The 16,225-nt window shown below is 41.1% G+C and overlaps 1 long non-coding RNA gene across 2 annotated transcripts; it reads left to right on the forward strand.

Moving 5' to 3' along the window:
* The first annotated feature begins 1,106 nt into the window (after nucleotides 1-1,106).
* On the forward strand, nucleotides 1,107-13,925 carry LOC144289774 (uncharacterized). Of its 2 annotated transcripts, none has more exons than XR_013357692.1 (3): nucleotides 1,107-1,292; nucleotides 12,440-12,668; nucleotides 13,908-13,925. It is a non-coding gene; the product is annotated as an uncharacterized LOC144289774 (long non-coding RNA). The 2 variants fall into 2 exon arrangements; XR_013357691.1 differs by having other exon boundaries at nucleotides 1,113-1,292; nucleotides 12,455-12,668.
* Nucleotides 13,926-16,225: the final 2,300 nt, after the last annotated feature.

Genomic DNA, 16,225 nt, shown 5'->3' on the forward strand with positions numbered 1-16,225 from the left:
GACATACCCAGGAGTGGGAGGTGCAGTGGGGGTTATCTGCCCCAGCCAGGAGGAGCATTTTATCTATGACTTCATTTAGAATTGCTGGTGCAGCCTGATAATTAAAAGCAGGCTGACTTCTAGCCAGTTTTACCATTGCTGTAAAATTTCTCTACAGACAGTGCACTCCATTATCATCTGTTTTTGGAGGAGCTCCTCCTACAGCCTCCGCCCCTGCTATACCACTGGCTTCATATGTATCCCTTCTGGGGTCTTGCCTCTTCTTCTAATATGCACTATAATATCCTTCATACTGATTTTAATCCCTCTTAGAATCATGTGTATATACTGGTGAGTGAAACAAGAGACTCCACGCAAATAAATATGGAGCACTTATGACAGAGGTTGACCAACTTGTCCCAGTTTACCCAAGATTTTCCCAGTTTGAACACTGCAAATGCCATGCCCCCTCAGTCTATGCAATAGAGACAGCTGGTCACCCCAAACTTGCCAGGCATTAAATAAAAATGATAACAAAAGGTAATAAGCCAGGGTCTCATTACACAGGGTTTGAATACCATTTGGTCTAACATCAGCGTAGAAAGAACGACTCACAAAATATATGCACACGCACACAAGGCGCACACACATTTCAGAGCTTGGATAACACAGGTCTTGCCCAGTCCCTGTCTTTAGCATTACACAAACATCTGCCTCTACCCACTGATCACCTCCATATGCCCAGACTCATTTAACCGAAACTGGAAGTAGAGTTAGCAACCATCTCTTCATGCCCTTTCTTGTTTCACGTGTTTTGATGTGCCTGCTAAGGGAATGTTCAACATGCTCTAAAGGAGGCCACACAGACATGCAGTCTGAGCCAAACTGATCATTGCATAATTGATAATAGGCCTTTTGTATTCACATTCTATTTAGATTATTGTATGAAGCAGGTGACAGGTGTTCAGAGAACATTACCCAAGCTGCCTGTTGCCCAGAACATCCTGAGACCAGCTGGGGCAAGGAGCCCAGAGGAAATCCCCATAGTAATTTAATAGTTCACAGGGCTTTGGGTTTGTGAGGATTACAATGAAGAATTAAAGTGATATTGACCACCCACTTAAAAAGAGCCTTTGTGCTTTTCCCTTGATATTTTTGCACTTACTTTGTTCCCAAGAATATTGCTGTAGGGTGACCAAGATGAAAACCTTTTTTTTTTCTCAAAAGGGTATATGTTGCCATTTAACATGAGAAACAATTAAACAGAATACATCTAGTAAGAGAGAAACCTACTTTGAAACACCCGATTTCAGGTATGCCAATTTTGGGGGAGATGGGGGTTACTAACTTCTCTTTTCAAAAGATTTGCACCAGAACCAGAGGTTGGAGAAAAAACTTAGCATGCAACTTTCAGGATGACAAGTGGGTGCTGAAACAGAACTGGGGAGAACATTCTATTTGATTTCTAGAACTCCTACTCCATGCTCACAGCTACATTTTTCAAAGTTAATAGAACTACTGCCTTGTTCTTCGTTATAAAATTTACTTCCAATTGCCCTAACTTTTTGAGTATTTCTCCCCTGTTTAGTCAGGCAGTTTGGTTATTCAGAACAAATTTGGGTCAGAATTCATTTAGTGGCTCATTTATTAAGTGTGCCTCCTGTCTACAACACACCATGTAGGACATGATTCATTCATTATTTGTCCCATGGATACTTTGAGAGTATCTACTAGGGGACAAGCTCTAAGCAACGCAATGGAAACACATTCTGCATGTGGAGCCCATGTCCCTCCTGATGGGGCAGACAGACCCATTTGGTGATACTTGCTTTGGAGAAAAAGAGAGTACGGTATGGGTAGGGTAAGAAGTACTGGAACAAGGAAGTGAAAGATAACATTTGAGCAAGAACTTGAGAACAGTGAGTGAATTAGGGAGACATTTGGGGAAAGAATGTTCCTGACAGAGGAAACAGGCTGTGCAAAGGCCCTGAGGCAGAGGATGCCTAGACTGCTTGAGGCCCTTGTAAAGACTTGAGCTTCACTCTGAGTGAAATGGCAAGTCTTCATGGTGTTTAGAATAAAGGAGTTATGTGACCCAAGTCAGGTTTTAACAGGATCATTCTGACTGCTACCTAAGAAATAGTAAAGGTAAAGGTCAAGAACAGACTCAGGGAGTCTTCTTAAGAAGACTGTTGGAATGAGCCAAGGAGGAAAAAGCAATACACAGAGAGGAAGATATAATTCAAGCTCTCACCAAATATACAGCTAAATGTTTTCTTGGGAAAACAGATCTTTGCAGCATTCTATTTAAAACAAAGCAGAATGAAACAATAGAAAGCAAGCTGTGACAAGGGCAGTTAATTCCAACCATTACGGAAGGCTTCTTGGAGGACGTCGCTGCACAAATAACATTTTTGGTTCATTCTTAGGCACTCCCCCCTTCATTCTTTCTTTTTTCTTTTCCTTCTCCCTTCCTTCATCTTGCTGTGTGCTTCTCTCTATTTCTGTCTTTCTTTTGATGACATTTTTTTTTGCCTGAGTAATAAATAGTTAATCATTACCTAAAGGCTAACTTGCATATCACCTTTATAGCACCCTACTTTTACTGCCTTCAAATCTGCTGTAACTTCATTTTTCTTCCCTCAGGCAAATAGAGGTCAGAATATCAGAGAGTGTTTTGCAAGAGGTTTTTAAGCACTGAAAAAATGGATTTTGATGTTCAAAATATGGCAGTTAGTTAAACTGATTAAAATATCACTTGAGGTAAAAGGATTTGGAGTGGAAGGGGGAAAGTGCAGTTGAAATTTGATTGGTAGGATATCCACAATGACTGAGCTGGTCAGTGGGTACAGAGGGCGGCAGTGGGAGGGGGTTGGGGTGCCATGCTCCTCCTGTGAATGTTTGCGATTTTCTCCAAAGTTTGAAAAATATCATTAGATCATCCTCATGAAAAACTCCCATCTACTATCCTAAATGTTTGGTATCTTTTAGAATATATTTTTGAAACTCTTTTTGGTTGGGAACTCATCTCTGAACAGAGTGGCTTGCAAGAATAAACATTTAACTATTGTTACTCTCTCTCCCGTCTGATAATGTATCTCTATTAGAGGTTATTTGAAATAACTGGCACTGTTTGAAGTATTTCTGGAATAAGACAGATCTTCTTCATCAGGGATCAGCACATGGTAGGTGTATGACAGATATTTGTGGAATTCACCTCTGAAGCAGCTTGTATATAAATATAAGTCTCTACTTGGGGCCAGCTATTGTTCACAAACGAGCTTAATCTAGTAATTTTTAAAAGATAGAACACTAGAGGGCAGTCTTCACATTGAGAAAGAATGGGGAGAACTAGCAAGTCTGGAAGACAGACTGACACCTCTTCTAAATAGCCTTTCACATAGTGAGGAAATTATATTAGAACAACCTGAACATGCTTTGTATTCTTTCTATTATTAATGAAGCTCATAAGTATTAAAATCATCCAGATATGCAGGATATAAGTGTGTATGTGCTTACATTTCCATAGAGTGGATGGTAAGGATGATATAACAAATTTGATTTTTTTTCTAGCCATTAATCTAATAAGATATCCTTTAGCAATCTTGAACCTAAATTAAGAGACAAGAAATTAAAATTAAAATTCGAATAGGTTAACCAAACTCTCTACAAGTCTCCGTCCCCAAATCCAGAGCAATTTCAATGCTTTAGCAGGGACTAGCTGCTTTTCCTGCTTTGTTAGAATCGGTTTTCCTTCCCAAGTAATGGCTGTGATGACTCTGAGGCCTTGGATTGCTTAGCTTCTAGATAACTAGCCCTTTCTCAGTTTTTTGCTCACTACCAGATTTTTTTTCTCTCTCCAAGCCGCCCCCCACCCCATTTGAACTTGTGTTGTTCCTGTGATACAGATCTTTCTCCTTATACAGTATCTCCAGCATCCCAAAGTCTGGGACACGAGCATGTTTTCCTCTGCTGAAATTATTTCCATTTTGTTTCTTTGTAGTAGAAGAACATTCCTTATTGGCTCTGCTAAAGCATATTAAATTCACTGAAAATGATGTCTCATTATGTTCCAATATTATTTCTCTAATAACAGCCATTGAAGAAGAAAAAAGTTCTTTCTGTTCTATTGTTACAGATCAGAAAGACAAGCAGAGAGCCCCTTAAACAACAATAAATGTTAATTAACACAAGAAAAAGGTAGCTATCATAGTTATTTTAATTCCCCAGAAAGACACTTTTAAAATATGAGGCAAAAAATAATAATAATAATAATATATATATATATATATATATATATATATATATATATATGAGGCAAACCTTCAAAATATAAAGTAAAGCCCAGAGAAGGCAGGTAAAAAAAGACAAGGTACAGACTGGGATACATCTAACAAAGAACAGACATCTAGAATGCAAGAAGATCTCTCAAAATTCAACAGTAAAACAAATTAAGAAGCCAACTAGAAAAAGGTTGAAAACATTAAGAGCCATTTCACTGAAGAGGATCTACAGGTAGAACACAAAAATATGTTCAATATCATCGACCATTAGAGACGTCCAAATTATAATCCCATTGAGATGCAACTACAACTACACACCTGTTGGCTAAAACGGTGCAGCTGAAAGTAATATAACACCGTATGTTAACTAACCAGACTCAAACTAAACACCTGAAAAGGACAGGATGGTATTAGTGAAAGAATAGATATACAGGTCTGTATGACAGAAGAGATTGCCCCAAAACAGGCCATACAAATATGGCCAACTGATGTTTGATGAAGAGCAAATACAGCTTAATAGAGAATGGATAATCATGTTGACAAACAATGCTGTAGTATTGGAGATAGATGTATACATGAAATCCAGCTAGACGTAAATGTTACGCTTTAGACAGAAACTTTAAATGGACCATAAACTTAAATATAAAATATGAAACTCTAAAACTTCTTGATACAACATAGTAGAAAGTCGTCATAAACTTGTATGCTGATGACTTCAAAAATACAATAGTAATAACAAAAGCATTGTAAAGCACAGATATTTGAAAGAAAAAATTGCTAAATTGGTCTTTGTTCAAATTAAAAATTTTTCATCTATGAAAGACAAGACGCACTGGGAGAAAATATTTGCAAAACACATATCTGAGAAAGGACTTATATCCAAAATATGCAAACAACTCTTAAAACTCAGCAATAAGAAAACAAACAAGCTGGTTAAGAAATGGGCAAAACATCTGAATGGAAACCTCACAAAGGAAAGTATACACATGGCAAATAAGTGTACAAAAAGATGTTCGACATCATTTGTCATCAGGAAATTGCAAGTTTAAACAGTGAAATACTACTGCACCCCTATCAGTATAGCTACAACCGAAAACTGGCGATAACTGCCATCAAGAATGTGAAGCAGAAAGAGCTCTTACCCATTGTTGGAGAAAATGGAAAATGGAATGGCCATTGTGGAAGACATTTTGGTAGTTTGTTTACAAAACTAAATACTGTCTCACGATACAATCAACCAATCATGTTCCTAGTTATACATCCCACTGATTTGGGAACTTGGCCCGCATAAAAACCTGTACATGAATGTTTATCAGCTTTATTTATAATTCCCAAAAGTTGGTGGCAACCAACATGTCTTTCAATAGGTAAATGAATAAACATTTTGTACCACATCCATAGAATGGAATATTATTCAGCAGCAATAAGAAATGAGCTACCAAGCCAAAAGAAGATGTGGATGAATCTGGTGTGCCTGAGTGGCTCAGGGTCCCGGGATTGAGCCCCGCATTGGGCTCCTGCCTGTTTCTCCCTCTTCCCCGCCTTCCCCCTGCCTCTCCCCCAACTCATGCTTGCTCTCTCTCAAATATTTTTTTTTAAAGATATGAATGAATCTTAAAAGCATATTGTTAAATGAAAGAAGTCAATTGGAAAAGCTATGTGCTGTATAATTTCAATTACATGAAATTCTGGAAAAGACAAAACTACAGAGACAGTGAACAGATCAGTGATTTTTCAGGGGAAAAAGAGGGGAACCCATGGAAAGTATATTTAGGATAGTGAAGCTTCTGTTGTTGTTGTTTTTAACTTAAAGGAAAAAAAAAAAGAATGGCTGATATAAAAAAAATTGCAACACCACCAAATTTCGAGGTGCATGAGGAGAAGCTTGTTCACTCACACATTGCTAGTGGAAATACACTACTCACTCTGATAAACAATTTGGCAGCTCCCTATATAACTAAACATGCAATTACCACGTGGCCCAGAAATTGAACTGTTAGGCATTAATCCCAGAGATATGATAATTTACTCTTGTGGACTGAATGTGTACCCCCAAAAGTCCCATGTTGAAACCCTACTCCCTAATGTGAATGTATTAAGAGGCAGGGTCTTTGGGAAGTAATTAGGATTAGAGTCCTCCAGGGAATGGGATTAGCATTTGCCCCTCCTTGCTTTCCACGGTGTAAGGACACAGAGAGAAGATGGCATTCTGCAACCCTGGAGAGAGCCCTTAATACAACCTGACTCCCTGACACCCCACTGACACCCTGAACTCCAACTTCCAGCCTCCAAAACTGTGAGATAGGTTTCTCTTGTTTACAAACCAGTCAGCATATGGTACTTTGTAATAGCAGCCCAAACAGACCAGACACTTATCTTCACTCAAAAACAAAAACAAAAACAAAACAAAAACAAAAAAACCTGTACATGAAAGTTCATGCCAGCCTTCTTCATGATAGTCCCAATTTGGAAACAACCCAGTGTCCTTCAGCAGATAGATGGGGAAAAACCTGTAGTCCATCCATACTAGGGAATACTACTCAGCAATAAAAAGGAACCAGCTGTTGATATAGCAACAGCTTGGATGAATCTCTAGGGAGTTATGCTAAGTGCGGGGGTAGGGGGGATCCCCAAAGATTACACACTGATGCTTCCATTTATGTAAAATTGCTGAAGTGGCAAAACTAAAAACTAAGAATGGGGACACCTGGGTGGCTCAGCGGTTGAGCATCTGCCTTTGGCTCAGGAGGTGATCCCAAGGTTCCAGGATCAAGTCCCACATTGGGCTCCCTGCATGGAGCCTGCTTCTCCCTCTGCCCATGTCTCTCTCTCTCTGTGTCTCTCATAAATAAATAAATAAATAAAACCTCAAAAAAAAAAAAAAGAACTGAGAATGTATTAGTGGTGACCGGGGAGTAGGGGGAGGATTATAACCATGGGAGGGAGGCGAGTGTAGTTGCAAAAGAGCAACTTGATGGGTCCTGGTGGTGCTGGCCTTGTTTACTATCTTGATTGTGATGGAGACATGAACCCACACAGGTGACAAAAGTGTATAGAACTAAACACATATGCAGAGACACAATGAAGCCAGGTGAAACCAAGAAATCTGAACATGGTGGATTCTATCTATGTCAGTGTCCTGGTTGTCGTGTATTACACTAGATTCTTGTAACATTGGAGGAATGTAGACAAAGTGTACACAGAATTGGTATTATTGTATTTCTTACAACCAAATGTGACTCTTCAATTATTTCACAATAGTTTCAATTAAAAGGATATATAAACAGTGGCTAAAGAATTCAAACAATGTAGCTAGTCAGTGCATGGAAATTTAAATATGTCTTCAGACCCTTAGCCATATTTTCCTTCTTGTTCAGACTTAAATTTCTAGCATAGTATCTGCCAAGTGGTTGTTTCCATGTCTTGAGACTATGGCTGGTGGAAGAGTTGATCAAAATCATCTGAGATAACAGTTCCCTAAGGCAAATGGGGGGAAAAATGTAATTTCCAAAGTAGATGGGTTTTTTGAGCTATTGCCACAAAAATCACAGTATTGGAAAATAAAAATGGTAATGCCGGGAAATCACAAATCTTCTCTTCGTTATCATGCTTTCAAAATATTTTGCCAGGCTGTGCGGATGACACATGAAACGAAGTCCCTGATCAGCATGCGCAGGCACTCATGTGGGGAGCACAACATTAAAGTCCTTTTTTCCCACCTTCTATACGTTAAACTCTTCTCTGCTCCTGCTGCCACCTTTCTTCTCACATTATTATCAGATGGAAAGAAAAGCAAAGATGTATAACTGGGGAGTAGGAAGCTGCTTTTATAAGCTTTTTCAAAATTGAGGGCACCTACGATTCACTCTGGAGGGTGCACGACCTTGAGTTCTCACAAGTATCTCCTTTTTTGGTTGATGGCTGTAGGATGCCTTCATACAAGGCAGCAGCGACCATTCTTCTAGGAGAAAAGGGATTGCTCCTTCCTCGTCCTTGCGCAGAAGAGTAACTGCTGTTGATAGCTGGTAATGCGCCAGCGACTTGTTAACCTTCTCATGGCTGCTGGCAGAGCCAGGCCTAATCCCAGAAACTTTTATTAGGATGATATTTTAAAAACTGCGTCCCTTGTGCTCTTTGCTGCATTTCATCAAAGGCTAACATGAAAACCTGCCTAATCTGTCTGAAGGGCCAATCTAATATGCCCTAATAACTGTGTTTACGGAGGAAAATGCTTTGTAATATTGTATATCATAAAACTCAACACATGAAGCAGATGCAAAATGTTCCAGAAACTGCAAATATTGACCAATGTCTTTTGCTCCCAAGCAGATAAACTGGGGACACAAGAAACATATCCTGTGTCACCAAAGGAAGAATAACAGAGAAACACATGGTCAGACTATTTCTCCCACCGTATCTGCTTATTCTGTAACACCCATCAGAATACCCAAGCTCCCTAGAAATATTTTATAATGAAGTATATTTTTAGAATATTTTTTTCAATGGAGCTTCTGGATGGTTCAATCAGTTAAGAGTCTGCCTTCAGCTCAGGTCATGATCTTGGGGTCCTGGGATCGGCCCATGTCAGGCTCCCTGCTCAGCAGGGAGTCTGCTTCTACCTCTCCCTCTGCACCTCCCCCCCAGCTCATGCTCTATCTCTCTCTCTCTCAAATAAATAAAATCTTTAAAAATAAAGAGAAAATAAATTAAAAAAATATATTGGCTACTTTAAATTTGCATGTGGTCAAGTTCATTATATCTAAAGGATCAGTAACCCATATTGTTTCTTACCCTCCAACCTATTTCTCTCCTGGTAATGCCCATGCATCTGAACTATCCGGGGGCATGGAGGTTTATTAAAGCTGTAGGTTCCCAGGCCTCCCTTAGACCCACTGAATCAGATCTCTGGGACTGAGGCCCAGGAAATGATACCTTTAACCAGCCACCCAGATGGTTTTAAAATTGATCTAGTCTTACCAAATCATTAATAATACATTAATAATTATGGCTTGAATATCATAAAACCATCTTTATATTTTAAATAGACTGATTTGTCTGTATGTTTCTTCCTTTTTAAAATGTCTTTTGGTTTTTTTTTTAAACTAAGTTTACTTTATGGACTATATAACATGATTGATAAACACATAGAGGAATGCATAGTTATAAATATAGATGGACATAGAGATCTTTGAATCGAGCTAATTTAAAAAATTCCCCACAATATTTCAAAAAAAAAAATTCCCCACAATAAAAATGTCAAATATTTTTTGAAAGGTAATTAAAAAAACAAAGTTAAGGTTTTACATAACCCCTGTTAAGCCTAATAGGAACATGGATTTTTGAAATACGAGGGACTGAGGGGAAGGTGGTGATTGTTTTGGGTTTGCTTTTTTTTTTTTCATTTTTGTTGTGCTTTACTTAAAAGCATTTCCCTATTGGGTAGCGTGGCAGTTTGAAAAATATTAAGTGCTAAAGAAAATAAGTTTCTTCAAAAGAAAATGCAAGTCTCAGTGAATGGAGAAAAAGGCAAAGATCACCCTTAATTTTGCTCTAAATGATAGCTCAGGCCTGATGACAGCATAGTCCTCAGCCAGTGTTTTCCAAAGCATTTTCCAAGAACACTGGCCCCATGTGATGCGCCTCTAGGGAAGGGTTCCATTTTTCCAAATATGTTTGCAAATTGCTCCAGGCTCTGTGTCCTGTCCTCCACCCCACTGCTTCAAAAAGTGCATGTTCCCATTAAAGACGCTGAGGAGTCCTGTGGGAAAGAAACTCGGTTGACTTTGATCAGCAAAGCATTTTTCAAGTGTACATGTCCCCAAGGCCTCCGCCTCCCCTCACTTTCAATCATTTATATCACTTCTTGAGCAGTTCTTATGAGTAGGCACGCTTTGAGTTTGCAGCAAGCAATCCTGAAGGTATCTATGGAGTCAGTGCTATGGGGTTAAATCTATTCTCTGTACCTATTGGTTGGATAAATCCACCCTTCACCTTCATTTTGAAAGCTCGGCTATTGGTCATCAGTGGCAGGAAACTTAAGGACACCCCATTTGCACTGCCAGAAACAAGTGCAGAGCCCTTACCCTGCTTTTCGGCAGCACAGCCTGGCGTAAGCAGAAAAACGTGCCAGAACAATGATCCCAGCCTGATGCTACTCCTTAAGGATCCTCAATGAAGGTGATTTCCCAGGCTCCTTCCCTAAAAAGATGATATCTCATCCGTCTCCTACATCAGAGATTTCTGTCTGATGTGCTTCCTGTTAGATGTGGTCGCCTCAGGCAATAGTTTCCAAGGCCCCATATTCACAGTTCTGGAATGACTCTCTTGTAAAATACTGCACGTTGGTAATCTTTCTACATTTACACTGACATAACTGAACTTCTCTGAAGTCCAACAGCAAGATCTTCCTCCACCTACAGACCTCCTTGGATTTCCAGTTTTTGTTAGCACATCTTATTTTCCACCTAGAACAATAATGCAGTCCATGATGGCACAGAGTGGGCACTTGACAGATACTCGTTGGATGAGTGAATCAAGTACTGATCATTACAATCAGTAATGATCACATGTAAAGACTCTTTAGAGCAGGGCATTTCTGTGGCTGACACATCAAAGTCATATCCATTCCCTTCCTTATGCTCCCCTTCTAGGACTGGCTAGTCTCCTAAAGTGTGGGGCCATATTCTAAGCACTCACTCCTATTGCTCTAGGACAGGACCAGTGGCAAGATCTTCTCCAAAGGTCCATGGAATACCTTACGTGGGCACCCACCTGAGGCCTGTGGCCAAACGAATAAAATGAGTCCTTGGTCTATCAGTCACTGAAGGAAAATTACTGTGCAGAATGGGGGATTTATCAGAAGAGCAGGATAAAGAAATACAGATCTAGAGTGGACATGATTATGAATCTGTGAGAAGTTCCAAAATCTTGATGCCACCAGGCTCTGCCTTGAGTGTTAATCATACTCGTGTCCACTCTTGGAATCCAAATACAGTGGGGCCTGTCTGTCAAACTCATTTTGTACATTTTCTTTTGAATGGACTTTTTAGCTTCCTCTGAGAGGACTCATCTCAATATAAAAAGAAAAGTAGCATAACAAAGGAATTAACCCAGTCATCAGAGAGTCAGAAAGGTTCTGGGTCAATGATGTTGACCATTCTTCCAGTGACATCTCTGGAGGAGCCCTCTGACTGCACAGCCAAGTGTTAGAGGGAGGGGCTGTGAGTAGATGCTGAAAATGCTACTTCTCTAAATTTGGGGGTCAAATCAGTAGTTGAGACTCCCTCCTTGGGGCCTCCCTTAGATTAACAGAGCATCACAAATGAGAATATGCTGTTCTTCTCTTCTGACCCCAGGGTGTTACACAACTTTGTTGCATGGAGGGCTCAGTGCAACTCTTACAGGGAATCCTGTGGCAACGGCACCTGGGTGGCTCAGTTGGTTAAACATCTGCCTTTGGCTCAGGTTATGATCTCAGGGTCCTAGGATCGAGCCTCTCATTGGGCTCCCTGCTCAGAGCGGAGAGCCTGTTTCTCCCTCTCTTGCTCCACTTGCTTCTACTCTCTCTCTCTCTCTTCCCTCTCTTGCTCTTTCTCTATGTCAAATAAACTCTTTTAAAAATTTCTAGGGTGAGAACTTGGATCCCTGAGGAGCAGGTCAGACTTCACAGGGCCTGGAGGGAGGAGAAGAGCTTCCCACTCAGCAGAGCCAAGACAAGTGCTTAGAGCCACTCAGATACCATGGACGTGAAAGTCTTCCCTTACATACTGTGGGGAAAGCTTTGGGGAGAAGCTGGAGGTGCTGTGTGCACAAGTGAGGGCCAGACGCTGAGTCATTCGTATAATACAACAGGAAGTTGACTCTGAAACGACAAGACCCTTAGAGCTGTTCAGTTTGAGCTTTCAGGACTCTCTCTCTCTCCTCTGGCACATCTTGGGCATGTCCACACAGGTTGGGAAACTAGCATTTTAGAGACAATATTCTGAGAGAGGAACCAGCAACTCTGATTATAAAAATCTAAGAATTTTAGGAGATGGATTTTAAAGGTAGTTTCACTCAATTATGTCCCTTTACAAATGAGAAAACTGATGCCCTAAGTAATATGTGGGAAATCACTTGGGGAGGAAGGATTGTGTTTTTCTCTAAAACACTAGTACGAAGTAATGGTCCTATTTCAGTGGCTCCTCTTACAGGCCTGGCTTTTCGAGCACTCTGGGCTTCGAGAGGCGATCGTGAAGTATGGATGAGCCACTGCTAAAAAGTCTACCACAGGGACAAGAGCTTTATTCCTCTGGAGACATCAAGAAAAAAGCTCAGACTCCTTGATCTCTAGAGCAAGATACCTGCTCTAGAAACAGCAAAAAACACCCATTCTCCAACCTCAAAGCCAGAATTCTTCCAGAAAAGGTACGTAAGATGATCCTGCTGGCCAGCTGGCCCCAAGAGGCACCCTGAAAGTCCAGGCTTCTGCTAAGGACTAAGCTGCCCATCCTAGGAACCCCATGGGCACCTGGGTTATGTTAGCATCAGAATATATTTTTCTTTCATTTCCTGTGTGAGCTCCACCATGGTAGTGAGTTGGAACAAGAACCCACCATCCATAGGGATTTTTTAAAAAGTAGGCACCAACCAGCATACCTGCAGTAAAAGCCCCCCCTCCACTTCCACCTGAACCCAGAGGAGCCTCTGAGAATGCCCTAACTGAGTCTCTCCTTGGAGAAGTTCTCTGACAGACCCAGAGAGAACTGGGTGGTATGTGGGGTCCTATTATGCTGTTCTTCTCTTTCTCTTCTTCTTTTCCTTCCTAAATTCTTCAAGGCTCTGTGGCAAGCCTCTCCAAATCCCTAGAATTTGAGGAGCAGACATGCTAAGATTCAAGGAGTAGTCCCAGAGAAAGGCTTAGCTGGGTTCTGGACTTCACAGAACCATTTCCTTTTCTATCAGTTCTCCACCTGTTGAAACTGGATCCCCATCTATCACTAGTTTTTTTCCTTCTGCCCTTGCTTTGTTAAGAGAGAACACCTGCTCCTTGGTTCATTTATCCATTCACAATACAGTTCGGGAGTCCCAGGCCTTGTGCTGCTCAACATCAGAAAATGCAGCCTGGCATGATGTAGGTCTCTGTCCTCACTGAGCCTGCTGCTCCTAAGTGATTCCTCTGTAGGGTGAGAAATGGTGGAATTGGCTTCGGTACAGGATGGTAGGAGAAAACCCAGGAAGGGCACCTAACTCAGTCTCAGAGGATCAGAAAGGGCATCCTAGAGGAGGTGGTGTTTTAACTAAGATTTTAAGAATAAATCAGTTGCTTGTCCAAGGTAGAAAAGGGAGAAGGTGGAATTGCAGATAGAACAGCTTGTCTGCAAGAACTCAGAGGATGGAGATGACATAGTTCATGCAGAAATCTGAGAGATTAAGAGGACTTAGATCAAGGGAAGGATAGGATAAAAATGGGAGGCTGGGGGTGTGCCTGGGTGACTCAGTCAGTTAAACATCTGCCTTCAGCTCAGGTCATGATTCCACAGTCCTGGGATCGAGCCTCAAGTCGGGTTCCCTACCCAAAGGGGTGTCTGCTTCTCTGCCCCTCTGCTCCTCTCCCCTCTCCCTCTGCCCCTCTGTTTGCTCATGATCTCTCTCTCTCTCAAATAGATGGAAAAAGAGAAAGAAAGAAAGAAAGAAAGAAAGAAAGAAAGAAAGAAAGAAAGAAAGAAAGAAAGAAAGAAAAAGAAAAGAAAGAAAGAAAGAAAGAAAGAAAGAAAGAAAGAAAGAAAGAAAGAAAGAAAAAGAAAGAAGCAGTAGGCCCGGTGGTACTGGGACTCTGCTGGTGGCACAGAGCTATATTAGCAGTGTAAACTTGCACAAGGCACTGCTTTCTGGTCCTCAATTTCCCTAGCTGTAATAGAAATGGATTGGGCTAGAGGGCAATGGAGCTTTAAGATAATGGGTGGTCATAAAGCTCCTGTCCCTACAACGCTGGCACAGGGCCGTCCAAGGACTCCTGCTGGAAGGACAAAGACAGTCACCTTGGTCTTACTCAATGGATCTCCTCCAAGTTCCTGCTGTCGGGGAGGGCACTGGGGAGGCAGTGGAAACTTTCCCAGGACTTGGAGCCACTCAAGTCGCCACTAAGTCCTGATATCAGAGGGAGACATTTGTATAGTCCTCAGTGTTTGATAGTCTGTGTCTGAAACATTTTGTAAAACCTAGAGAAGGGCAAATATTAAGGTGTGATTGCATGGCATGCTGAAAGAACTTTCGGTGTTTAATGAATGGAAAACAAATACTGATTGGCACTTGCTAAAACTGTGCTGTGTACAATAAGAAGCAATGTTTACCAAGGTTCTTCGATTTCTCCTCCACAGAGTAGATGCTTAGAAATGATTTTGGCTTAATTGAAATGAATATATATATATATATATTCTAGTATATATATATATACTAGCCCTGATGTTACATGTTTGTGACATGGGACTTGTTACTATGTGATTTCACACACACACACACACACACACACACACACAAACCCAAAACCCAAAACCAAAAAACACCTAGTTGTAGTGTGGTTTCTTTCCAAAGTGTTGACTCAAACTCATGAGATGTTTCCCGCCCCCCCCCCCCATGTAAATGATTTTCTTGTGATTTGAAACAGCATCTGTGGCAGTGGTCAAACAAATGTCAGTCAAGGTAAATCAATATCTCACATCAAAGCATGTCATAATCAAGGTCATAGACCAAACATATGCTTTATCTCTCATCTAGTACAGTCTCGGTGCTGCTTAGAACAACTGTTATGAATATTGGCAGGCACGGCGTAAGGTCAAACAGAATGAGGACTTGGAGGAACTGATCCATAGGTGGTATACTTGATCACTGATTCCACTTTCAAAGGAAGCTGCTTCTGTGATTAAATAAACATGAGATAAGTGCCCTCTGCATAGGTATAGCCCACAGCCTTAAACTATGCACCAGAACCATTTAAAACATATTGGGAAGTAAGATTGCATTACAAGAAACAAAGAAGTTAAGTTTGGGGACGTTATAGTTTGTTTTCATGAAAACCCATGTCCAGCTGTTCAGCTGGCAAGACACCTGGTGAAACCTCAGACCCTCATCAGGCAGGCGGGCCATCACTTCATCTCCACTCACCCCAAATTAGAGATGGAACCAGTAAAAGGTATTTGTGAGGTGGAGAGAATTCAGGTAAGAATTTCAAAGCATGAGAATTTTAAAACAGCCGGTGTGACAGTTGTCTCAAAAGCCTCAAAGGAAAAACAAACAAACAAACAACAACAAAAAAAAACCTCAAAGGACAGGGCATCTGGGTGGCTCAGTGGTTGAGTGTCTGCCTTTGGCTCAGGTCGTGACCTGGGATCCTGGGATCAAGTCCCACATCAGGCTCCCCGCAGGGAGTCTGCTTCTCCCCCTGCCTATGTCTCTGCCTCTCTGTATGTGTCTTAATGAGTAAATAAATTTAAAAAAAGACAAAACCTCAAAGTTAAAGGAGTAGGCCATATGTACTATTTGGAATAAACATGTAACTGGAATGTCACCACCTCCTTCGGGTTTGGGGGGGCCCAATATTCGTCTGCAGATGGTGTATGTTGGAGACCCCTCACTCCCACTCCCCACCTCCTGTCTGAGCGCACACACCACAAACCACCACAAGAGGGAGCATTGACCTGTGAGTCAAGCCCCCATAGGCCGTATCAGGGGACCCTAGCTAGTCTGGATATTAAAGGGACGTCATCAAGCTGACCATTTACAGCAAAACTTCCACCATTCACACACTCAGCCATTACCCAACCTGGAAGCTAGTCCTCCAACACTGAGTACAAACATCTATCACCTTTTAGAAACCCCAAAAACCTCTCTGCCCACAAGTCAGTTCTAGGATCCTGAGAACTTCTCAAACAAAATGTTTTCTTATGCCCCCTTTGTGAACACTGGTGAACCTATTAGGAAAAACC

The sequence above is a fragment of the Canis aureus genome, chromosome 19 (assembly GCF_053574225.1).
Source record: "Canis aureus isolate CA01 chromosome 19, VMU_Caureus_v.1.0, whole genome shotgun sequence".
NCBI lineage: Eukaryota > Metazoa > Chordata > Mammalia > Carnivora > Canidae > Canis > Canis aureus.